Genomic DNA, 8,805 nt, shown 5'->3' with positions numbered 1-8,805 from the left:
AACTTTTACTTTTCAGCCCCTCTGGTAAACCCCCCGCCGCATACAAATATCGGCATGAGTCCGTGTGGGGCTTTTAGAAAGAGGATTAGAGAGAGGAGGTGGGGGAATGGAACAAAAATGCTTTTACTTAGAGTCTGGCATCTGTCTGCAAAATGGAAATGGATAACAGCAGAGCGCCGCTGCTCAATATGTCCGTCATAATCATGGAAAAAAAAAAAGTGTGTTTTTCAAAGCCTTGAAATTTTGCTCGATCTAATAGACGACGTCAAATCACAGCTCAAACTTCAGGAGCCGGACAACGACAAAGCAGAAATGATGCAGGAGGAAAAGGTAACAGAATTATGAAAAGCAGGAGAGCGAGCGAGCGGATCAGGTTGATTGGATTGGACGAAATGTAGACTTCAACATTTGTTTTTTTTTTTAAACCAAAGGATTTCATTTTGTGATGCCTCTAAATAAAAGCTTGCTGAAAGCAAACGTCCTCAAAAGTCAATCAACTGAGGATCAGGTACATTTTATTTTCTAGTTCTTGGATGCTCCACCCCTTTCTGATGCTGCCCTGAGCAACTGCCCATATCAAAACCCACCAATGTTACGCAAAAATGTTAGTGTCAATATTTCTTCTACTACTGTTATAGTCCGCGATAAAGATGGAGAGTATATTCTTTAAGTTTCTTAAAGAATAAAAATGTTTGTGTCCAGTGTGCTGTGCCTTTCCATCATCTTTTTTCTTCTATATGTAGATTTTGAAAGAGCTTAATGGGGAATAAAACATTGTAAAATTCCTTGTAGCTATTTCGAAAGTAGCACCAAACAAAATCAGTGATTCTGATTGCAAAAAAATTAAAAATTAAAAATGGCACAAAAAAAAAATCAATCACGAAATCCTAGAGAAACTAATTATGGTAACAGAAATCAGAGGTTCAGGTATAAAATAATAAAATCATGCACTTGGTTAAATTTTGCCATAATTTATAAGTTTATTCAATGATGGGATCTTGTCAGCCTACAGTTATAAATTAGGAATTGTTCATAATCTGTCTTGCCTGGATAAATAAAAAGGTTCAATAAAAATAAATAAAATAAATAAGTGACGCAAATGTTTAGACAGCTGTGAGTGGGTTTAAAATAATGTCACTGCATGAATCTGGAATGGGTGTGTGATTAATTGCTGACAGTTTAGACAGCCCATTCAATAGCACAAGATCATGAGCAGAATGTAAGGAGCTTTAAACAGTCTGCTGATCTCTGCGTACCTGAGCGCTTAGTTCCTGGGAGCAGACAGATTTTTTAAATGCATAAGGTTCAGCGGCTGTTCAGATCTTTTTAAATCGCATTTAAAAGGAGGAAAACTGTGTGCTGTAAGGCCGGAGCGGTGCTCTTCACTGGAGGAGGTCAGGAATGAAAACATTCAGACGCCGGCCTCTCAGCATGACGAACACGACTGGAAGCGTCTGACATTTTGATCAGAGTTATTCCCCGGACAGCTGGGTTTGATCTCACCCTATCAAAGTATGACTTAAATTCTTATTTCTGGCAATTAAAAGCAACAAGAAGTTGCATTTGAACGCTTTTACTTGTGTGGGGAACTACGTTTCGTTTCATCGTCTTCCGTTTCTGGATTTATCAACTCGTATTTTTACAAGGCTCTGTAGGGAAACTTGAGCCTGGCAAGCAGCAAAATCTCACCATCAGAGGGTAGTTTAAAAAAGGAAAGAAATAAAAAAAAAAAGGAAACTATTACCAGGGGATCCTCTGCTCGTCCCGTGCCAAAGTGCAGCGGAGGAAGGAGATCAGCAGACTTTGCGGCAGGAGCTCTCAAGTGGAAACGGGAAGGCGAAGGCAGCCAGGCTGCAACGACTACAGCTGGTGGAGGAGGAGATAATAGGAGCTGCTGGGAGCGAACACAGCCATGATTCTCCAGCTACCATCAGGAGCAAGAGCTAATGTGACCCACAAAGAGAATATACATTTAATTCATTCACTTCCTTCCTACTTTTTTTTTTAAACACCTTCTATGCTGTAAAATGAGTTTCCATGCGAATAAGACTAACTGAATTTGAATTAAAAGCCAAGCTGGATGTGTGATGTTTTCCATTCCCATCAGACTGGACTGTAAATTACATGCAGTCCTTATAAAAGTCACACTTTTTTCATTATTTAGATTAGTAGGAGCTGTCTCTGTTGTCGCTATGGTTTCTTTGCTAAAAAATAAAAAGAAATAACAAAAACAGACCAAAAAAAGTCCCACAAAATCTGCAGCCTGTTTTCTCCAGTTCAACTACCGACTTCCACTTCTGGAAACTATCCAACGCACAGATAAATCGTCTGCAACTGCCTTTAGTTTGGGAGATTAGAGATCAGTTGATATTTCCATGTGAAACTGATCTTATCTTCCACCGCAAAGGTCTGAAAATCAGCCACTGTGGTCCTTTAATCTGACTAACCGTCCGACTAGCCCTCTAGTCAAATCAGGACATATATATGACCACTTTATTGCTGTGTCTGGTGACTTTACAGACAAAAAAAAAAAAAAAAAAAATCTGGTATCACACAAAATCGAAATCGTCACATCAGAAGATCAGCCAGAAAACTGTAATTAGTGCCTCTAATCAATCGCATTTGATATTTTGGATAAAATAAAAAAAAAAAACCTCAAATGATTCTTTTCTTCTTCCCCAAAACATTTCTATTTTTGTTGTATGAGACATAATGACACAGTGAAATATGTATTTAATATAACTTGGTGTCACAGTTAGATAACTTTAGAACCTGGTAAAGACTACACTGGTTTCATTAAGCACTAGTGTTGTCATCCAACTAAAAATATCACATATTATACTCTACTTAAGTTTGAAATGTAAAACCGAGCATTTTCAAAAAATGTTTCATTGTCTCAAGCCAAACATCTCAGCACTATAAACTGCTTGTGCTTCAGAGGAAGCAGGGTTTTCCCCGGTGTATTACAAGCCTGGCGGGCCGCCAGGCTTTACCTGCCGCCCCACTCACCAGGCTGAGTGTTTTCTGTTTTCATAAAAAAAAAAAAAAAGGCAGTACAAGACCACGTAACACCTCCACTAGAGGGAGTTTTTTGGTAAAAAATAATTTAATCTGAATAATGGTTACACTTTTTATTCCCTGATATCTACATTAGGAATATTGGGTTAATAAACAACAAGTAATAACGAAGACGGGTGATGGTGGCTGTGATTCGAATGCCGCCGAGTCAGATTTGGTAAGCACATGTGAAAGTGAAAACAAACCACCAGGCTGTTTATAGTTTCATTCATGTCCAGTTGAAAGGATCGGTGGGTAGAGAAAACTGTGTGTGATCCCAGCGTGGTGCTGCTGGATATGAATCTATCATCTGCAGAGGCGAGGGATGCGTGTGGCTCGGCTCCAGCCAACGAGATTATCAGATGATCCAATAAAGTTTGGACGACGGTCACAGACGCAGACCTAGATGAAAAACCCGGCGCTGCTTTCTGATGCTGGCTGGCTGCAGAGATGATCCCAGAGAGAGAGGATGAGCGTGAACAGTACAGGTCAGAACGCTTTGCCGTGAAGACCGGTGGAATCAGAGAAGCATCAAGACAGTTTCCTGTTCTCAGTAACAGAAAGCCAATCAGACCGGGTGCAGCTTCTTGTTGGGCTGCTTTTGGAAAGTAATTAATAGATTTTTAACTAATACAATGATTTGAATTGCAGATGACCTAATTAAAATTAAAATGCAGGACTGCCTTTGCGGATGAATCCTTTGAAGACAAAAGCAAACGGCCAAACTGGATCTTTGCACAACGGCTCTTTGAAATCTGTTTCCAGCAGGTACTAAGAAGAGCAGGTTAAGCTAGTTAAGAATGATTGAATATTTAAACTACAATTTCTTATTGGGTTTAATCATTCTCTTTATTTTTATGTAGATGCACCAATCAGAATTTTGTTCATTTTTGATTGACAATTTAAAAAAAACAACAACAAAAAAACAGTTTTGATATGTTGATACCCATTTTAGGCAACTTAGCAAGATTAGTGTGGCTAGCGCTACTACTACTTTTAATGCAATGCTCAAAAACCTGTCAATTCCTCACTTTCCATATTTAGGGGAAAATAAAGATTTTTCTGTTATTTTTAAATTTGGCACAAGGACGTTGAAAGCTTCATGGGAACTTTTGGCCTTCCTGTTATCCAGTGTTTCTCAATTCCGATTCTCACGTCCTCTCAGTGCATCCCTATCTAATACCGGTAATACATCCACATATTCTAAGTCCCCAAGGTCCAATCCTGAGAACTCCCCTATTTCAATATCTGCATGCTTCCACTAGCTCAGGTTATTACAAGAAATACTATTTGTTACCATGGCTGCACAGATGATGCACATATGTCACTGGGTGACTGACAATATCCAAGCACTGAACAGATTTAGATGATGGAATTTGACACAATGTAATGTTTCCTGCTCGTTAAACAATTGGTGAATTTATAAGCTATCATGCAAAGCACTTTGAAATGTGCCATACAAATAATCTTAATGCTTAGAGTTCCAGACTCCCATCACTGATTCACATTTCACAACCAAGTGAGGACCAGAGGGGTCAGTTCTCCCTCCCCAACTTCAAACTTGATGCCTCAGCCCCCACTGGCACTGAACAGACAGACTTTGCAGTATGATTTAAGGAACTGTGGCTAGTTTAATGAGTTGCAGCATTTATTGATTTGACGTCTTCTTCGTCCTTCATAGCATGCCAAATTTAAATGTCCACTCACTCACTCCCTCGCCTGCATAACAATATCACACACACTCCAGACGTTTGGAAGCTGTCCCCGTCAGACGTCCTTTGAGAACTTTTCTTAAGCACTTCTGCATTATGCGATAATGGTTTCCAAGAGGAAATTTTCAAACCAAACACCAGCGCACCCAAGAAATATGTCCCCTAATCGTCTTTGCTGGTGTAACAGAACCAGGAATCTACAGTCCTTAAAGGTAAACAAGCTGCTCTCTGCATCATTAAATATTTACAAAGTTTCTCTAGTAGAAGTAGCCCAATGATTGATGTTAAACTTGGCTTTATGTTAGCATGTTAGCATTAGCTTCCGCTGAATACCGTCTTGGTGTAGTGCTTCAGCATTAGTGGAACTAACGTTTATGATTAGAGTAACTAGCATTTTAGTTAATTGTCTATCATTGCCGATTGTTGTAAAAATACGTTCTACAACAACATATTTCTTCAATTACAACTATAATTTTGGAGCACATCTTCACCAGTTTTGCATATTTATACTTCAAGCTCAGGTAGACTGGTTCAAGAACATCTGAAAACCATGTTGGATTCTGGATTTTCAGTTTAATTTAGGTATTGAATTTGACTGGAACATTCCTACAAGTGAATGTGCAGACAAATAACTTAGAAAATGCTTTTATATTGTTAAGGAAGAAAATCTAAAATAGTTAACTTTGGAAAAAGTTTGGCTCTCTCTTCCTCTGGATCCCAGGTCCTCTCGGCGAGCCACGTGTGGCCACAAGGAAAACAACAATGCGTGTTGACGTCACAGAATTACAGAATTTAATCCAATATAAGACCATGCATAAACTTACACCAGAAACTGCAGAACAACGGAGACATACATTCATTTACCTGACAGACTTGGAAAAGAAGGAAAGAAAGAAAAGCAAGACGTGCAAAGACGTCTTTGGAGAGCTGCAAGAGCAAAATCTGATTTGTTACTTCTGTGTAGAAAGTTTTATCTTCTTTTCTTTAATTTATTCAAACAAGGCGTATCTTTGCTCCTCCAACCAGGACCTTCTCTGACCCTCTATCTGAAGCCTAAAACCCCTGCCGTGTTTACGGCCTTTCACAAATGAGTGTGAAAAACTGGAACTTCTCCTGTATTGTTTTCCCACACAGACAAAAGGCAGTTCAAACGATCCTAGCAAACCATCTGCTGTAACTACAGGTAAAATAAAGGTCAATAGGCCAGAATAAGTTGCTGATTTAAAACCACAATTTAGGCCATTTGAATCAAGACATGTTAAGTTTTAAAACTAGCTTATTTTAAATTTATTTTCTCAACAATATATATATAAAACATAGAAAAATTTGTGGTGGTTGACTGAATATGAACATTTTTAGGGGAATGAACATTTCTTTTTCGAAGCCACTGTGTCAATAACATATTTGTATTTGCTATAACAGCTGTCAGTTCACCAAGGAGGAAACCATGACTATTGTCTCAGACTGCAGCTTCAAATTGGCATTTAAGGCACCTCATATTTTGGCACCTCTACATTACTACTTAATGGTGACTGACACTAATTCCAAGCTTGATGTGAAGCCAATGCCGGTGAAAGGAAAATGGGCCCAAATTCAAACTGATAGTCTTTATAAAGTGGCAATTTCCAAAGCAGACTAAAGAAACACAGCTGACATTTGACGAGCCATGCCGTACTGTTCCCCGAGGGCACCCAAATGCCATCACGCTAACAGCAACCAACAGCAATCTACGGGCTGACGGATTTTCCCATTAAACCGAGCTGACAAGAAAAGCAGCATCAAAAGCATAAGTACATTGAAAGTATGAAACGAGTTAATAAGCCTGCCGGTAATCCACTTTTCTTTTGCGGTCTTTACAAACACCATTCATCAATGTCACGTACAGTTTATCTCATCTTGGAGGACCGCACGTTGGGCCATAAATCGAAATCCAATCATTCCCAGCACTGAAATATGATGTAATTAAAAAGAATCTGGTTGTGGCCTAAGGGGCCTTTCGTTTTTTTCCCCCCCTTTCTAACCCAGCCAAAAATACACCTTCTATTTCCTATCCGTGTGAGAACTGCATGAAGTGATTTAATGTAGAATATGTGAAAAAGATCGATGCTTTTAGTCGCTGCGTAACTCAGACAGGCAGGATGCCATCACAAGTAGAAAGCCCTGGTGTGAAGGGCTGAATGAGTGAAACCCGGGCGGATTATGCGTGAGCCCCGGAGCTGGCTTCCTCTCACAGGATGTCAATAAGATTTAGCTTACAACACAGCAGCCGTAAACAGAGCTTCTACAGATATAAGGACTGTAATCACAGGAGGAAGTGTTGAATAGTAACTTTTCGCTACGGCTTCTAGTTTGTTTTTTTTTAAAGGCGGATGGGAACCATTGATTTTGAAGGAGATGCCTTCAAAAAAAAAGTCATAACTCTTTCTGACAGCGCATTAGTGATTTATTGATCTGCGGCGGTTGTCGCTTTTTGAAAGATTCCAGCAGATGTAAGGAGGGCAAATGGAATCAATCAGAACATTTGTTGGAGTTTGGGTTCCACAGGAAAAAAAAAAGTGAAATAATTAAAAACATTTGCACTTTGTCACAAAACAAGACATTGCCCAAAAAGGTATGACATTTTCCTAAGATCACTGTAAAGCTTTGCAGATAGAAAACATTAAAATTTTTGTCCAGTCTTGCATAACAACGCAACTTCAGTATAATTAAACAGAGAGCAAACAATTAAATAATGATTCTCATTTTGATTTAAGTCTGAGCTTTGACTAAGCCACTGATCTGTAACCTGTAGCTGACTAAGACTTTAATAAGTTTAACCAAGATTGTAAAGAACTGAGCAATGATTTAAATATCCAATTTAAACGTGTTGTCAATATAGACCAGAATTAAATAAGTTTAATTAACTTTTTTATTATTAAGTTGCAAACAGTTTTTTCCCAACATTTTTCATAAATAATGATTTCAAGAAAATGTAGTCATTGTCTTTCTGTAAAAGTATTATTCTTTTTTATAAAAGCTAGAAATAGAAGTATTTTTACTAATAGGTATTCATAAATAGCACGAGTCATTTTGCTTTTGCAGCTCAAGAAGGCAAAACAATTGCTTAGATTGATAAAGTTTCCCAGATTAATCCAATTTAATCCATGAATATGCTTCAGTTTAAACCAATCACATTGCAGCTCTAGCTGTACGTTTAAGGTCATTGTCTCTGTTTCAGTCTAGGCTCTTTTGCAGCTTCCAGCAGGTTTTCTTCCAGGGCTGCCCTGGTTCTGCATCCCCACAGGATGCTGCTGCCACCAGGTGTGTTCAGAGTAACACGACTCCTGGAGTCACATTTTGCAAAGTTACACTCTGGTCTCATCTAAATGCTTACAGAGTCTCCAAATGGCTTGTGGCACTTTATTTGAGGGGTATCAAAGTAAAAAGGGTTGAACAGGAATACATGTCACATTATGTCAGAGGTTCTCCAACTGTGGAGCGCGCCCCCTACGGGGGCGCCGTGCCATTGCAGGGGGGGTGCGGGAAGCCGTCTGGATGAAAGAAAAAAGAAAAAAGAAAAAAAAACGAGCGTTGTATGCGCTGGATTTTTACCTTAGAATGGCCAACTCTCTGTTATTCCTATGTCAATTTGATACAGTAGAGGCTTCCACACTTCCCATATTTGTGTCCTCTGTCACTTTTATCAGCAGTTAAAACTGTTTAATCCGTTGTTAACATGGTGTAACCTGTTTTTCCGAGCCGCCTTTAAACGCAACATGAGCGCTACGACGCTCGGGCTGGGTTTCCACCTGTGAAGGAGACCTGCTGCTGCTGGGCGGAGCTACGTAGGTTTGTGTTAGAATCACGGCAGCAAACCAGCAAAACACAAAGAACTTTTCACAGTTTTTCCCCCAAACTAACAGACTGTTGAGTAAAGCTGTTGGATACAGGTAATGTTAGGTAAAAGATGACTAGCTAGCTATATACAGCACCTTAAGCTTGTTAACAAGTAGCTTGTAGGCTACTGGTGTTGTTGTCTATGTTCAGCTACGTACAT

General features: G+C 39.2%; 1 long non-coding RNA gene across 1 annotated transcript; it reads left to right on the top strand.

Moving 5' to 3' along the window:
* Positions 1 to 493: 493 nt before the first annotated feature.
* Positions 494 to 5,747, top strand: LOC106964303 (uncharacterized). The gene is made up of 3 exons (XR_001428382.1): positions 494 to 591; positions 1,555 to 1,556; positions 5,734 to 5,747. It is a non-coding gene; the product is annotated as an uncharacterized LOC106964303 (long non-coding RNA).
* The last annotated feature ends 3,058 nt before the right edge of the window (positions 5,748 to 8,805 follow it).

This window comes from Poecilia latipinna, unplaced genomic scaffold (genome assembly GCF_001443285.1).
Source record: "Poecilia latipinna isolate Pla-1442-1.1 unplaced genomic scaffold, P_latipinna-1.0 Scaffold65, whole genome shotgun sequence".
NCBI classification, from domain to species: domain Eukaryota; kingdom Metazoa; phylum Chordata; class Actinopteri; order Cyprinodontiformes; family Poeciliidae; genus Poecilia; species Poecilia latipinna.
The sequence above is the reverse complement of the archived record's forward strand: the minus strand, read 5'-3'. Positions and strand labels throughout refer to the sequence as shown.